The 13,713-nt window shown below is 46.5% G+C and overlaps 8 non-coding genes and 2 pseudogenes across 8 annotated transcripts; all 10 read right to left on the bottom strand.

Moving 5' to 3' along the window:
• Positions 1-579: 579 nt before the first annotated feature.
• LOC142274089 (U2 spliceosomal RNA) lies at positions 580-770 on the bottom strand. Its single transcript, XR_012738454.1, has one exon. It is a non-coding gene; the product is annotated as a U2 spliceosomal RNA (small nuclear RNA).
• Positions 771-2,157: 1,387 nt separating this feature from the next.
• LOC142274090 (U2 spliceosomal RNA) lies at positions 2,158-2,348 on the bottom strand. Its single transcript, XR_012738455.1, has one exon. It is a non-coding gene; the product is annotated as a U2 spliceosomal RNA (small nuclear RNA).
• Positions 2,349-3,735: 1,387 nt separating this feature from the next.
• On the bottom strand, positions 3,736-3,926 carry LOC142274091 (U2 spliceosomal RNA). Its single transcript, XR_012738456.1, has one exon. It is a non-coding gene; the product is annotated as a U2 spliceosomal RNA (small nuclear RNA).
• A 1,387-nt stretch (positions 3,927-5,313) lies between these two features.
• On the bottom strand, positions 5,314-5,504 carry LOC142274092 (U2 spliceosomal RNA). The gene has a single exon (XR_012738457.1). It is a non-coding gene; the product is annotated as a U2 spliceosomal RNA (small nuclear RNA).
• A 1,387-nt stretch (positions 5,505-6,891) lies between these two features.
• On the bottom strand, positions 6,892-7,087 carry LOC142274098 (U2 spliceosomal RNA). The gene has a single exon (XR_012738461.1). It is a non-coding gene; the product is annotated as a U2 spliceosomal RNA (small nuclear RNA).
• Positions 7,088-7,432: 345 nt separating this feature from the next.
• LOC142274104 (U2 spliceosomal RNA) lies at positions 7,433-7,504 on the bottom strand (annotated as a pseudogene).
• Positions 7,505-8,891: 1,387 nt separating this feature from the next.
• On the bottom strand, positions 8,892-9,082 carry LOC142274093 (U2 spliceosomal RNA). Its single transcript, XR_012738458.1, has one exon. It is a non-coding gene; the product is annotated as a U2 spliceosomal RNA (small nuclear RNA).
• Positions 9,083-10,469: 1,387 nt separating this feature from the next.
• Positions 10,470-10,660, bottom strand: LOC142274094 (U2 spliceosomal RNA). The gene has a single exon (XR_012738459.1). It is a non-coding gene; the product is annotated as a U2 spliceosomal RNA (small nuclear RNA).
• A 1,387-nt stretch (positions 10,661-12,047) lies between these two features.
• Positions 12,048-12,238, bottom strand: LOC142274095 (U2 spliceosomal RNA). The gene has a single exon (XR_012738460.1). It is a non-coding gene; the product is annotated as a U2 spliceosomal RNA (small nuclear RNA).
• A 1,387-nt stretch (positions 12,239-13,625) lies between these two features.
• On the bottom strand, positions 13,626-13,713 carry LOC142274103 (U2 spliceosomal RNA; annotated as a pseudogene; the record flags this gene model as incomplete).

The following is a 13,713-nucleotide window of genomic DNA, read 5'->3' on the forward strand; positions in this document are numbered from 1 at the left end:
GCAGTAGGTTGCAAACATTCATCACCCATGACTGTCCCCAATTGAGCTCAGAAGCTCAATGTCTATCATGACCTCTCTTTTAGAATGTCCAAGAGCAAGCAAACTATTCCTCCAGGAGAGGGCGCCAACAGACTACTAAAGAGATCATCATTACTCAAAGAAAACCCCAAAAACCAATGCATGATAGGAATAAACAGGTAACTTTCTTTGGAGTGGAAGCGGAGAGATCGCACCAGATGCCAATTCTAGATGTTATCACACCTGTGGTCACTGCAGCAGCAGGTGAATCCACTTTGTCCAAAAGGGATCTATTCCATTCAATTGCAAATGATCTAGATAAGACAGAGAACTGCAGCACGGGGACATAGCCGAGTTGGTCAGGTTGAGTGGTGATGAGTTTGCTATTTGGATGAATAAAGAAAGTCAAAAGTGTGAAAGATAAAAAACAAAAGGAGGAAGTGTGAAAAGTGAATGGGCCAAATTGAGGTGCATATGAAGACGTATGCTTTCTTCCAATTCATTAAATCGGGCTAATATGAATCAGGTGAATTGAGTTCTGCTTTTGGAAACTGGGTTAAGAAGGGGTGCACCGTTCCTGGAGGTACTGCAATACCAGGTCAATGCGTGGAGTGGACAGAGCAAGCTCTTTTTCCATCTCCCTGTTCTAAAAATCCATTTAATATATGGTCCCCAGATAGGGGACGTATCAGATATTAAACTGATAAGAACAGATACTACACTTGATCTTAGCCAAAAGGCCGAGAAGCGATAACCAGAATTGGTTTGGGCCTCGAGTGGCACCCTGGCCTATGCCGGACACATCTTAGGGAGAGAGAGCGAGAGGGAGACAAACCCACGCCTACACAAGACATTTTGTCACCCAAGCCAACCCTTGAAAAGGCTGCTTTGCAGAGCCAAAACAAGAAGAATGGTGCGTTTTGCAGCCGCCGCCCACTGCAATGAATCTGAATAACTCCTCCTTTAGGGCGCAAGCAACTCCCCTCCCCCTTGCAGTCTTTCCAATTCACGATACAAAAAGACGGACAGGACAGGTTGCCTGACTTTCCGTCACTGCCACCCTTTGCCATCCTTACCCGTAGAAAGCCCTTTCATCATCCCCAAACCCTAATCTTTTCCCTTTCCTTCCCAGCCCCCAAACCCTGCCCTCTGTACCTTTCTCACCACCCGCTTCCCTTCTCCTGTCATCCCCCTACCACCCGGGAAAAAAAGAGATTGCCCCCTCCTTCCACTAGCCCACCCTCCCACCCAAAGAACAACTTCTTCTGCGCAGCTTGTTTTCTAGGCAGCAGCGCTATTGTGATGTCATCGGGGGGCATTGTGACAAGCCGCCAGTGTTCCGTCTCTTCATGTTGTGCACAGTTCAAACGGAAAATACATCAACAGGCAGACTACAGAAAAGCTTACTATCAAAGGTTAGAGGGGGGCTTTCTCAGAGGGCTTTTTACAGTTTTTCTATTCCCAATTAGCCGTTTAAGTGTACTTATTGAAAGTAGTAATTCTTTCATAGGCCGCCCTTTCTTAGTATTTGACGTTCCTTATATTGCGGTATGAGGCTTCGCAGTAGGTTGCAAACATTCATCACCCATGACTGTCCCCAATTGAGCTCAGAAGCTCAATGTCTATCATGACCTCTCTTTTAGAATGTCCAAGAGCAAGCAAACTATTCCTCCAGGAGAGGGCGCCAACAGACTACTAAAGAGATCATCATTACTCAAAGAAAACCCCAAAAACCAATGCATGATAGGAATAAACAGGTAACTTTCTTTGGAGTGGAAGCGGAGAGATCGCACCAGATGCCAATTCTAGATGTTATCACACCTGTGGTCACTGCAGCAGCAGGTGAATCCACTTTGTCCAAAAGGGATCTATTCCATTCAATTGCAAATGATCTAGATAAGACAGAGAACTGCAGCACGGGGACATAGCCGAGTTGGTCAGGTTGAGTGGTGATGAGTTTGCTATTTGGATGAATAAAGAAAGTCAAAAGTGTGAAAGATAAAAAACAAAAGGAGGAAGTGTGAAAAGTGAATGGGCCAAATTGAGGTGCATATGAAGACGTATGCTTTCTTCCAATTCATTAAATCGGGCTAATATGAATCAGGTGAATTGAGTTCTGCTTTTGGAAACTGGGTTAAGAAGGGGTGCACCGTTCCTGGAGGTACTGCAATACCAGGTCAATGCGTGGAGTGGACAGAGCAAGCTCTTTTTCCATCTCCCTGTTCTAAAAATCCATTTAATATATGGTCCCCAGATAGGGGACGTATCAGATATTAAACTGATAAGAACAGATACTACACTTGATCTTAGCCAAAAGGCCGAGAAGCGATAACCAGAATTGGTTTGGGCCTCGAGTGGCACCCTGGCCTATGCCGGACACATCTTAGGGAGAGAGAGCGAGAGGGAGACAAACCCACGCCTACACAAGACATTTTGTCACCCAAGCCAACCCTTGAAAAGGCTGCTTTGCAGAGCCAAAACAAGAAGAATGGTGCGTTTTGCAGCCGCCGCCCACTGCAATGAATCTGAATAACTCCTCCTTTAGGGCGCAAGCAACTCCCCTCCCCCTTGCAGTCTTTCCAATTCACGATACAAAAAGACGGACAGGACAGGTTGCCTGACTTTCCGTCACTGCCACCCTTTGCCATCCTTACCCGTAGAAAGCCCTTTCATCATCCCCAAACCCTAATCTTTTCCCTTTCCTTCCCAGCCCCCAAACCCTGCCCTCTGTACCTTTCTCACCACCCGCTTCCCTTCTCCTGTCATCCCCCTACCACCCGGGAAAAAAAGAGATTGCCCCCTCCTTCCACTAGCCCACCCTCCCACCCAAAGAACAACTTCTTCTGCGCAGCTTGTTTTCTAGGCAGCAGCGCTATTGTGATGTCATCGGGGGGCATTGTGACAAGCCGCCAGTGTTCCGTCTCTTCATGTTGTGCACAGTTCAAACGGAAAATACATCAACAGGCAGACTACAGAAAAGCTTACTATCAAAGGTTAGAGGGGGGCTTTCTCAGAGGGCTTTTTACAGTTTTTCTATTCCCAATTAGCCGTTTAAGTGTACTTATTGAAAGTAGTAATTCTTTCATAGGCCGCCCTTTCTTAGTATTTGACGTTCCTTATATTGCGGTATGAGGCTTCGCAGTAGGTTGCAAACATTCATCACCCATGACTGTCCCCAATTGAGCTCAGAAGCTCAATGTCTATCATGACCTCTCTTTTAGAATGTCCAAGAGCAAGCAAACTATTCCTCCAGGAGAGGGCGCCAACAGACTACTAAAGAGATCATCATTACTCAAAGAAAACCCCAAAAACCAATGCATGATAGGAATAAACAGGTAACTTTCTTTGGAGTGGAAGCGGAGAGATCGCACCAGATGCCAATTCTAGATGTTATCACACCTGTGGTCACTGCAGCAGCAGGTGAATCCACTTTGTCCAAAAGGGATCTATTCCATTCAATTGCAAATGATCTAGATAAGACAGAGAACTGCAGCACGGGGACATAGCCGAGTTGGTCAGGTTGAGTGGTGATGAGTTTGCTATTTGGATGAATAAAGAAAGTCAAAAGTGTGAAAGATAAAAAACAAAAGGAGGAAGTGTGAAAAGTGAATGGGCCAAATTGAGGTGCATATGAAGACGTATGCTTTCTTCCAATTCATTAAATCGGGCTAATATGAATCAGGTGAATTGAGTTCTGCTTTTGGAAACTGGGTTAAGAAGGGGTGCACCGTTCCTGGAGGTACTGCAATACCAGGTCAATGCGTGGAGTGGACAGAGCAAGCTCTTTTTCCATCTCCCTGTTCTAAAAATCCATTTAATATATGGTCCCCAGATAGGGGACGTATCAGATATTAAACTGATAAGAACAGATACTACACTTGATCTTAGCCAAAAGGCCGAGAAGCGATAACCAGAATTGGTTTGGGCCTCGAGTGGCACCCTGGCCTATGCCGGACACATCTTAGGGAGAGAGAGCGAGAGGGAGACAAACCCACGCCTACACAAGACATTTTGTCACCCAAGCCAACCCTTGAAAAGGCTGCTTTGCAGAGCCAAAACAAGAAGAATGGTGCGTTTTGCAGCCGCCGCCCACTGCAATGAATCTGAATAACTCCTCCTTTAGGGCGCAAGCAACTCCCCTCCCCCTTGCAGTCTTTCCAATTCACGATACAAAAAGACGGACAGGACAGGTTGCCTGACTTTCCGTCACTGCCACCCTTTGCCATCCTTACCCGTAGAAAGCCCTTTCATCATCCCCAAACCCTAATCTTTTCCCTTTCCTTCCCAGCCCCCAAACCCTGCCCTCTGTACCTTTCTCACCACCCGCTTCCCTTCTCCTGTCATCCCCCTACCACCCGGGAAAAAAAGAGATTGCCCCCTCCTTCCACTAGCCCACCCTCCCACCCAAAGAACAACTTCTTCTGCGCAGCTTGTTTTCTAGGCAGCAGCGCTATTGTGATGTCATCGGGGGGCATTGTGACAAGCCGCCAGTGTTCCGTCTCTTCATGTTGTGCACAGTTCAAACGGAAAATACATCAACAGGCAGACTACAGAAAAGCTTACTATCAAAGGTTAGAGGGGGGCTTTCTCAGAGGGCTTTTTACAGTTTTTCTATTCCCAATTAGCCGTTTAAGTGTACTTATTGAAAGTAGTAATTCTTTCATAGGCCGCCCTTTCTTAGTATTTGACGTTCCTTATATTGCGGTATGAGGCTTCGCAGTAGGTTGCAAACATTCATCACCCATGACTGTCCCCAATTGAGCTCAGAAGCTCAATGTCTATCATGACCTCTCTTTTAGAATGTCCAAGAGCAAGCAAACTATTCCTCCAGGAGAGGGCGCCAACAGACTACTAAAGAGATCATCATTACTCAAAGAAAACCCCAAAAACCAATGCATGATAGGAATAAACAGGTAACTTTCTTTGGAGTGGAAGCGGAGAGATCGCACCAGATGCCAATTCTAGATGTTATCACACCTGTGGTCACTGCAGCAGCAGGTGAATCCACTTTGTCCAAAAGGGATCTATTCCATTCAATTGCAAATGATCTAGATAAGACAGAGAACTGCAGCACGGGGACATAGCCGAGTTGGTCAGGTTGAGTGGTGATGAGTTTGCTATTTGGATGAATAAAGAAAGTCAAAAGTGTGAAAGATAAAAAACAAAAGGAGGAAGTGTGAAAAGTGAATGGGCCAAATTGAGGTGCATATGAAGACGTATGCTTTCTTCCAATTCATTAAATCGGGCTAATATGAATCAGGTGAATTGAGTTCTGCTTTTGGAAACTGGGTTAAGAAGGGGTGCACCGTTCCTGGAGGTACTGCAATACCAGGTCAATGCGTGGAGTGGACAGAGCAAGCTCTTTTTCCATCTCCCTGTTCTAAAAATCCATTTAATATATGGTCCCCAGATAGGGGACGTATCAGATATTAAACTGATAAGAACAGATACTACACTTGATCTTAGCCAAAAGGCCGAGAAGCGATAACCAGAATTGGTTTGGGCCTCGAGTGGCACCCTGGCCTATGCCGGACACATCTTAGGGAGAGAGAGCGAGAGGGAGACAAACCCACGCCTACACAAGACATTTTGTCACCCAAGCCAACCCTTGAAAAGGCTGCTTTGCAGAGCCAAAACAAGAAGAATGGTGCGTTTTGCAGCCGCCGCCCACTGCAATGAATCTGAATAACTCCTCCTTTAGGGCGCAAGCAACTCCCCTCCCCCTTGCAGTCTTTCCAATTCACGATACAAAAAGACGGACAGGACAGGTTGCCTGACTTTCCGTCACTGCCACCCTTTGCCATCCTTACCCGTAGAAAGCCCTTTCATCATCCCCAAACCCTAATCTTTTCCCTTTCCTTCCCAGCCCCCAAACCCTGCCCTCTGTACCTTTCTCACCACCCGCTTCCCTTCTCCTGTCATCCCCCTACCACCCGGGAAAAAAAGAGATTGCCCCCTCCTTCCACTAGCCCACCCTCCCACCCAAAGAACAACTTCTTCTGCGCAGCTTGTTTTCTAGGCAGCAGCGCTATTGTGATGTCATCGGGGGGCATTGTGACAAGCCGCCAGTGTTCCGTCTCTTCATGTTGTGCACAGTTCAAACGGAAAATACATCAACAGGCAGACTACAGAAAAGCTTACTATCAAAGGTTAGAGGGGGGCTTTCTCAGAGGGCTTTTTACAGTTTTTCTATTCCCAATTAGCCGTTTAAGTGTACTTATTGAAAGTAGTAATTCTTTCATAGGCCGCCCTTTCTTAGTATTTGACGTTCCTTATATTGCGGTATGAGGCTTCGCAGTAGGTTGCAAACATTCATCACCCATGACTGTCCCCAATTGAGCTCAGAAGCTCAATGTCTATCATGACCTCTCTTTTAGAATGTCCAAGAGCAAGCAAACTATTCCTCCAGGAGAGGGCGCCAACAGACTACTAAAGAGATCATCATTACTCAAAGAAAACCCCAAAAACCAATGCATGATAGGAATAAACAGGTAACTTTCTTTGGAGTGGAAGCGGAGAGATCGCACCAGATGCCAATTCTAGATGTTATCACACCTGTGGTCACTGCAGCAGCAGGTGAATCCACTTTGTCCAAAAGGGATCTATTCCATTCAATTGCAAATGATCTAGATAAGACAGAGAACTGCAGCACGGGGACATAGCCGAGTTGGTCAGGTTGAGTGGTGATGAGTTTGCTATTTGGATGAATAAAGAAAGTCAAAAGTGTGAAAGATAAAAAACAAAAGGAGGAAGTGTGAAAAGTGAATGGGCCAAATTGAGGTGCATATGAAGACGTATGCTTTCTTCCAATTCATTAAATCGGGCTAATATGAATCAGGTGAATTGAGTTCTGCTTTTGGAAACTGGGTTAAGAAGGGGTGCACCGTTCCTGGAGGTACTGCAATACCAGGTCAATGCGTGGAGTGGACAGAGCAAGCTCTTTTTCCATCTCCCTGTTCTAAAAATCCATTTAATATATGGTCCCCAGATAGGGGACGTATCAGATATTAAACTGATAAGAACAGATTTTGATTTAATGAAGCTTTCCAAAGCACCACAAAAAATGTATGACCGAAGTCACACCAAAAACAGTGCAAAGGCTGGGATTCGTGTGGACCCCACCGTGAGGAGAGGGTCCCCAAAAATCAACCCCGTCCCTCCGAGCCAGAAGGCCACAGCAAGGGTCAGGGATCTTCGGTGCTCCCCCAAGCCGAAGCCTGGTTGAGCCTTGTCGTTGCTCCCAGCGTCCACCCAGGCATCTTACCCAAGTGGAGTAGAGAGCTACTAGTTGATGGTTTCGCAGCCGAAACTGCCCGGACCGTCAACCGGTGTTGGTTTCTCAGCCCAAGGCTAACCGGACCTCCAACCGGGTGTTGGTTTCTCAGCCGAAGCTGACCCAGACCTCCAACCGGGTGTTGGTTTCTCAGCCGAAGCTGACCCGGACCAGATACTACACTTGATCTTAGCCAAAAGGCCGAGAAGCGATAACCAGAATTGGTTTGGGCCTCGAGTGGCACCCTGGCCTATGCCGGACACATCTTAGGGAGAGAGAGCGAGAGGGAGACAAACCCACGCCTACACAAGACATTTTGTCACCCAAGCCAACCCTTGAAAAGGCTGCTTTGCAGAGCCAAAACAAGAAGAATGGTGCGTTTTGCAGCCGCCGCCCACTGCAATGAATCTGAATAACTCCTCCTTTAGGGCGCAAGCAACTCCCCTCCCCCTTGCAGTCTTTCCAATTCACGATACAAAAAGACGGACAGGACAGGTTGCCTGACTTTCCGTCACTGCCACCCTTTGCCATCCTTACCCGTAGAAAGCCCTTTCATCATCCCCAAACCCTAATCTTTTCCCTTTCCTTCCCAGCCCCCAAACCCTGCCCTCTGTACCTTTCTCACCACCCGCTTCCCTTCTCCTGTCATCCCCCTACCACCCGGGAAAAAAAGAGATTGCCCCCTCCTTCCACTAGCCCACCCTCCCACCCAAAGAACAACTTCTTCTGCGCAGCTTGTTTTCTAGGCAGCAGCGCTATTGTGATGTCATCGGGGGGCATTGTGACAAGCCGCCAGTGTTCCGTCTCTTCATGTTGTGCACAGTTCAAACGGAAAATACATCAACAGGCAGACTACAGAAAAGCTTACTATCAAAGGTTAGAGGGGGGCTTTCTCAGAGGGCTTTTTACAGTTTTTCTATTCCCAATTAGCCGTTTAAGTGTACTTATTGAAAGTAGTAATTCTTTCATAGGCCGCCCTTTCTTAGTATTTGACGTTCCTTATATTGCGGTATGAGGCTTCGCAGTAGGTTGCAAACATTCATCACCCATGACTGTCCCCAATTGAGCTCAGAAGCTCAATGTCTATCATGACCTCTCTTTTAGAATGTCCAAGAGCAAGCAAACTATTCCTCCAGGAGAGGGCGCCAACAGACTACTAAAGAGATCATCATTACTCAAAGAAAACCCCAAAAACCAATGCATGATAGGAATAAACAGGTAACTTTCTTTGGAGTGGAAGCGGAGAGATCGCACCAGATGCCAATTCTAGATGTTATCACACCTGTGGTCACTGCAGCAGCAGGTGAATCCACTTTGTCCAAAAGGGATCTATTCCATTCAATTGCAAATGATCTAGATAAGACAGAGAACTGCAGCACGGGGACATAGCCGAGTTGGTCAGGTTGAGTGGTGATGAGTTTGCTATTTGGATGAATAAAGAAAGTCAAAAGTGTGAAAGATAAAAAACAAAAGGAGGAAGTGTGAAAAGTGAATGGGCCAAATTGAGGTGCATATGAAGACGTATGCTTTCTTCCAATTCATTAAATCGGGCTAATATGAATCAGGTGAATTGAGTTCTGCTTTTGGAAACTGGGTTAAGAAGGGGTGCACCGTTCCTGGAGGTACTGCAATACCAGGTCAATGCGTGGAGTGGACAGAGCAAGCTCTTTTTCCATCTCCCTGTTCTAAAAATCCATTTAATATATGGTCCCCAGATAGGGGACGTATCAGATATTAAACTGATAAGAACAGATACTACACTTGATCTTAGCCAAAAGGCCGAGAAGCGATAACCAGAATTGGTTTGGGCCTCGAGTGGCACCCTGGCCTATGCCGGACACATCTTAGGGAGAGAGAGCGAGAGGGAGACAAACCCACGCCTACACAAGACATTTTGTCACCCAAGCCAACCCTTGAAAAGGCTGCTTTGCAGAGCCAAAACAAGAAGAATGGTGCGTTTTGCAGCCGCCGCCCACTGCAATGAATCTGAATAACTCCTCCTTTAGGGCGCAAGCAACTCCCCTCCCCCTTGCAGTCTTTCCAATTCACGATACAAAAAGACGGACAGGACAGGTTGCCTGACTTTCCGTCACTGCCACCCTTTGCCATCCTTACCCGTAGAAAGCCCTTTCATCATCCCCAAACCCTAATCTTTTCCCTTTCCTTCCCAGCCCCCAAACCCTGCCCTCTGTACCTTTCTCACCACCCGCTTCCCTTCTCCTGTCATCCCCCTACCACCCGGGAAAAAAAGAGATTGCCCCCTCCTTCCACTAGCCCACCCTCCCACCCAAAGAACAACTTCTTCTGCGCAGCTTGTTTTCTAGGCAGCAGCGCTATTGTGATGTCATCGGGGGGCATTGTGACAAGCCGCCAGTGTTCCGTCTCTTCATGTTGTGCACAGTTCAAACGGAAAATACATCAACAGGCAGACTACAGAAAAGCTTACTATCAAAGGTTAGAGGGGGGCTTTCTCAGAGGGCTTTTTACAGTTTTTCTATTCCCAATTAGCCGTTTAAGTGTACTTATTGAAAGTAGTAATTCTTTCATAGGCCGCCCTTTCTTAGTATTTGACGTTCCTTATATTGCGGTATGAGGCTTCGCAGTAGGTTGCAAACATTCATCACCCATGACTGTCCCCAATTGAGCTCAGAAGCTCAATGTCTATCATGACCTCTCTTTTAGAATGTCCAAGAGCAAGCAAACTATTCCTCCAGGAGAGGGCGCCAACAGACTACTAAAGAGATCATCATTACTCAAAGAAAACCCCAAAAACCAATGCATGATAGGAATAAACAGGTAACTTTCTTTGGAGTGGAAGCGGAGAGATCGCACCAGATGCCAATTCTAGATGTTATCACACCTGTGGTCACTGCAGCAGCAGGTGAATCCACTTTGTCCAAAAGGGATCTATTCCATTCAATTGCAAATGATCTAGATAAGACAGAGAACTGCAGCACGGGGACATAGCCGAGTTGGTCAGGTTGAGTGGTGATGAGTTTGCTATTTGGATGAATAAAGAAAGTCAAAAGTGTGAAAGATAAAAAACAAAAGGAGGAAGTGTGAAAAGTGAATGGGCCAAATTGAGGTGCATATGAAGACGTATGCTTTCTTCCAATTCATTAAATCGGGCTAATATGAATCAGGTGAATTGAGTTCTGCTTTTGGAAACTGGGTTAAGAAGGGGTGCACCGTTCCTGGAGGTACTGCAATACCAGGTCAATGCGTGGAGTGGACAGAGCAAGCTCTTTTTCCATCTCCCTGTTCTAAAAATCCATTTAATATATGGTCCCCAGATAGGGGACGTATCAGATATTAAACTGATAAGAACAGATACTACACTTGATCTTAGCCAAAAGGCCGAGAAGCGATAACCAGAATTGGTTTGGGCCTCGAGTGGCACCCTGGCCTATGCCGGACACATCTTAGGGAGAGAGAGCGAGAGGGAGACAAACCCACGCCTACACAAGACATTTTGTCACCCAAGCCAACCCTTGAAAAGGCTGCTTTGCAGAGCCAAAACAAGAAGAATGGTGCGTTTTGCAGCCGCCGCCCACTGCAATGAATCTGAATAACTCCTCCTTTAGGGCGCAAGCAACTCCCCTCCCCCTTGCAGTCTTTCCAATTCACGATACAAAAAGACGGACAGGACAGGTTGCCTGACTTTCCGTCACTGCCACCCTTTGCCATCCTTACCCGTAGAAAGCCCTTTCATCATCCCCAAACCCTAATCTTTTCCCTTTCCTTCCCAGCCCCCAAACCCTGCCCTCTGTACCTTTCTCACCACCCGCTTCCCTTCTCCTGTCATCCCCCTACCACCCGGGAAAAAAAGAGATTGCCCCCTCCTTCCACTAGCCCACCCTCCCACCCAAAGAACAACTTCTTCTGCGCAGCTTGTTTTCTAGGCAGCAGCGCTATTGTGATGTCATCGGGGGGCATTGTGACAAGCCGCCAGTGTTCCGTCTCTTCATGTTGTGCACAGTTCAAACGGAAAATACATCAACAGGCAGACTACAGAAAAGCTTACTATCAAAGGTTAGAGGGGGGCTTTCTCAGAGGGCTTTTTACAGTTTTTCTATTCCCAATTAGCCGTTTAAGTGTACTTATTGAAAGTAGTAATTCTTTCATAGGCCGCCCTTTCTTAGTATTTGACGTTCCTTATATTGCGGTATGAGGCTTCGCAGTAGGTTGCAAACATTCATCACCCATGACTGTCCCCAATTGAGCTCAGAAGCTCAATGTCTATCATGACCTCTCTTTTAGAATGTCCAAGAGCAAGCAAACTATTCCTCCAGGAGAGGGCGCCAACAGACTACTAAAGAGATCATCATTACTCAAAGAAAACCCCAAAAACCAATGCATGATAGGAATAAACAGGTAACTTTCTTTGGAGTGGAAGCGGAGAGATCGCACCAGATGCCAATTCTAGATGTTATCACACCTGTGGTCACTGCAGCAGCAGGTGAATCCACTTTGTCCAAAAGGGATCTATTCCATTCAATTGCAAATGATCTAGATAAGACAGAGAACTGCAGCACGGGGACATAGCCGAGTTGGTCAGGTTGAGTGGTGATGAGTTTGCTATTTGGATGAATAAAGAAAGTCAAAAGTGTGAAAGATAAAAAACAAAAGGAGGAAGTGTGAAAAGTGAATGGGCCAAATTGAGGTGCATATGAAGACGTATGCTTTCTTCCAATTCATTAAATCGGGCTAATATGAATCAGGTGAATTGAGTTCTGCTTTTGGAAACTGGGTTAAGAAGGGGTGCACCGTTCCTGGAGGTACTGCAATACCAGGTCAATGCGTGGAGTGGACAGAGCAAGCTCTTTTTCCATCTCCCTGTTCTAAAAATCCATTTAATATATGGTCCCCAGATAGGGGACGTATCAGATATTAAACTGATAAGAACAGATACTACACTTGATCTTAGCCAAAAGGCCGAGAAGCGATAACCAGAATTGGTTTGGGCCTCGAGTGGCACCCTGGCCTATGCCGGACACATCTTAGGGAGAGAGAGCGAGAGGGAGACAAACCCACGCCTACACAAGACATTTTGTCACCCAAGCCAACCCTTGAAAAGGCTGCTTTGCAGAGCCAAAACAAGAAGAATGGTGCGTTTTGCAGCCGCCGCCCACTGCAATGAATCTGAATAACTCCTCCTTTAGGGCGCAAGCAACTCCCCTCCCCCTTGCAGTCTTTCCAATTCACGATACAAAAAGACGGACAGGACAGGTTGCCTGACTTTCCGTCACTGCCACCCTTTGCCATCCTTACCCGTAGAAAGCCCTTTCATCATCCCCAAACCCTAATCTTTTCCCTTTCCTTCCCAGCCCCCAAACCCTGCCCTCTGTACCTTTCTCACCACCCGCTTCCCTTCTCCTGTCATCCCCCTACCACCCGGGAAAAAAAGAGATTGCCCCCTCCTTCCACTAGCCCACCCTCCCACCCAAAGAACAACTTCTTCTGCGCAGCTTGTTTTCTAGGCAGCAGCGCTATTGTGATGTCATCGGGGGGCATTGTGACAAGCCGCCAGTGTTCCGTCTCTTCATGTTGTGCACAGTTCAAACGGAAAATACATCAACAGGCAGACTACAGAAAAGCTTACTATCAAAGGTTAGAGGGGGGCTTTCTCAGAGGGCTTTTTACAGTTTTTCTATTCCCAATTAGCCGTTTAAGTGTACTTATTGAAAGTAGTAATTCTTTCATAGGCCGCCCTTTCTTAGTATTTGACGTTCCTTATATTGCGGTATGAGGCTTCGCAGTAGGTTGCAAACATTCATCACCCATGACTGTCCCCAATTGAGCTCAGAAGCTCAATGTCTATCATGACCTCTCTTTTAGAATGTCCAAGAGCAAGCAAACTATTCCTCCAGGAGAGGGCGCCAACAGACTACTAAAGAGATCATCATTACTCAAAGAAAACCCCAAAAACCAATGCATGATAGGAATAAACAGGTAACTTTCTTTGGAGTGGAAGCGGAGAGATCGCACCAGATGCCAATTCTAGATGTTATCACACCTGTGGTCACTGCAGCAGCAGGTGAATCCACTTTGTCCAAAAGGGATCTATTCCATTCAATTGCAAATGATCTAGATAAGACAGAGAACTGCAGCACGGGGACATAGCCGAGTTGGTCAGGTTGAGTGGTGATGAGTTTGCTATTTGGATGAATAAAGAAAGTCAAAAGTGTGAAAGATAAAAAACAAAAGGAGGAAGTGTGAAAAGTGAATGGGCCAAATTGAGGTGCATATGAAGACGTATGCTTTCTTCCAATTCATTAAATCGGGCTAATATGAATCAGGTGAATTGAGTTCTGCTTTTGGAAACTGGGTTAAGAAGGGGTGCACCGTTCCTGGAGGTACTGCAATACCAGGTCAATGCGTGGAGTGGACAGAGCAAGCTCTTTTTCCATCTCCCTGTTCTA

The sequence above is a fragment of the Anomaloglossus baeobatrachus genome, unplaced genomic scaffold, assembly GCF_048569485.1.
Source record: "Anomaloglossus baeobatrachus isolate aAnoBae1 unplaced genomic scaffold, aAnoBae1.hap1 Scaffold_3689, whole genome shotgun sequence".
NCBI classification, from domain to species: domain Eukaryota; kingdom Metazoa; phylum Chordata; class Amphibia; order Anura; family Aromobatidae; genus Anomaloglossus; species Anomaloglossus baeobatrachus.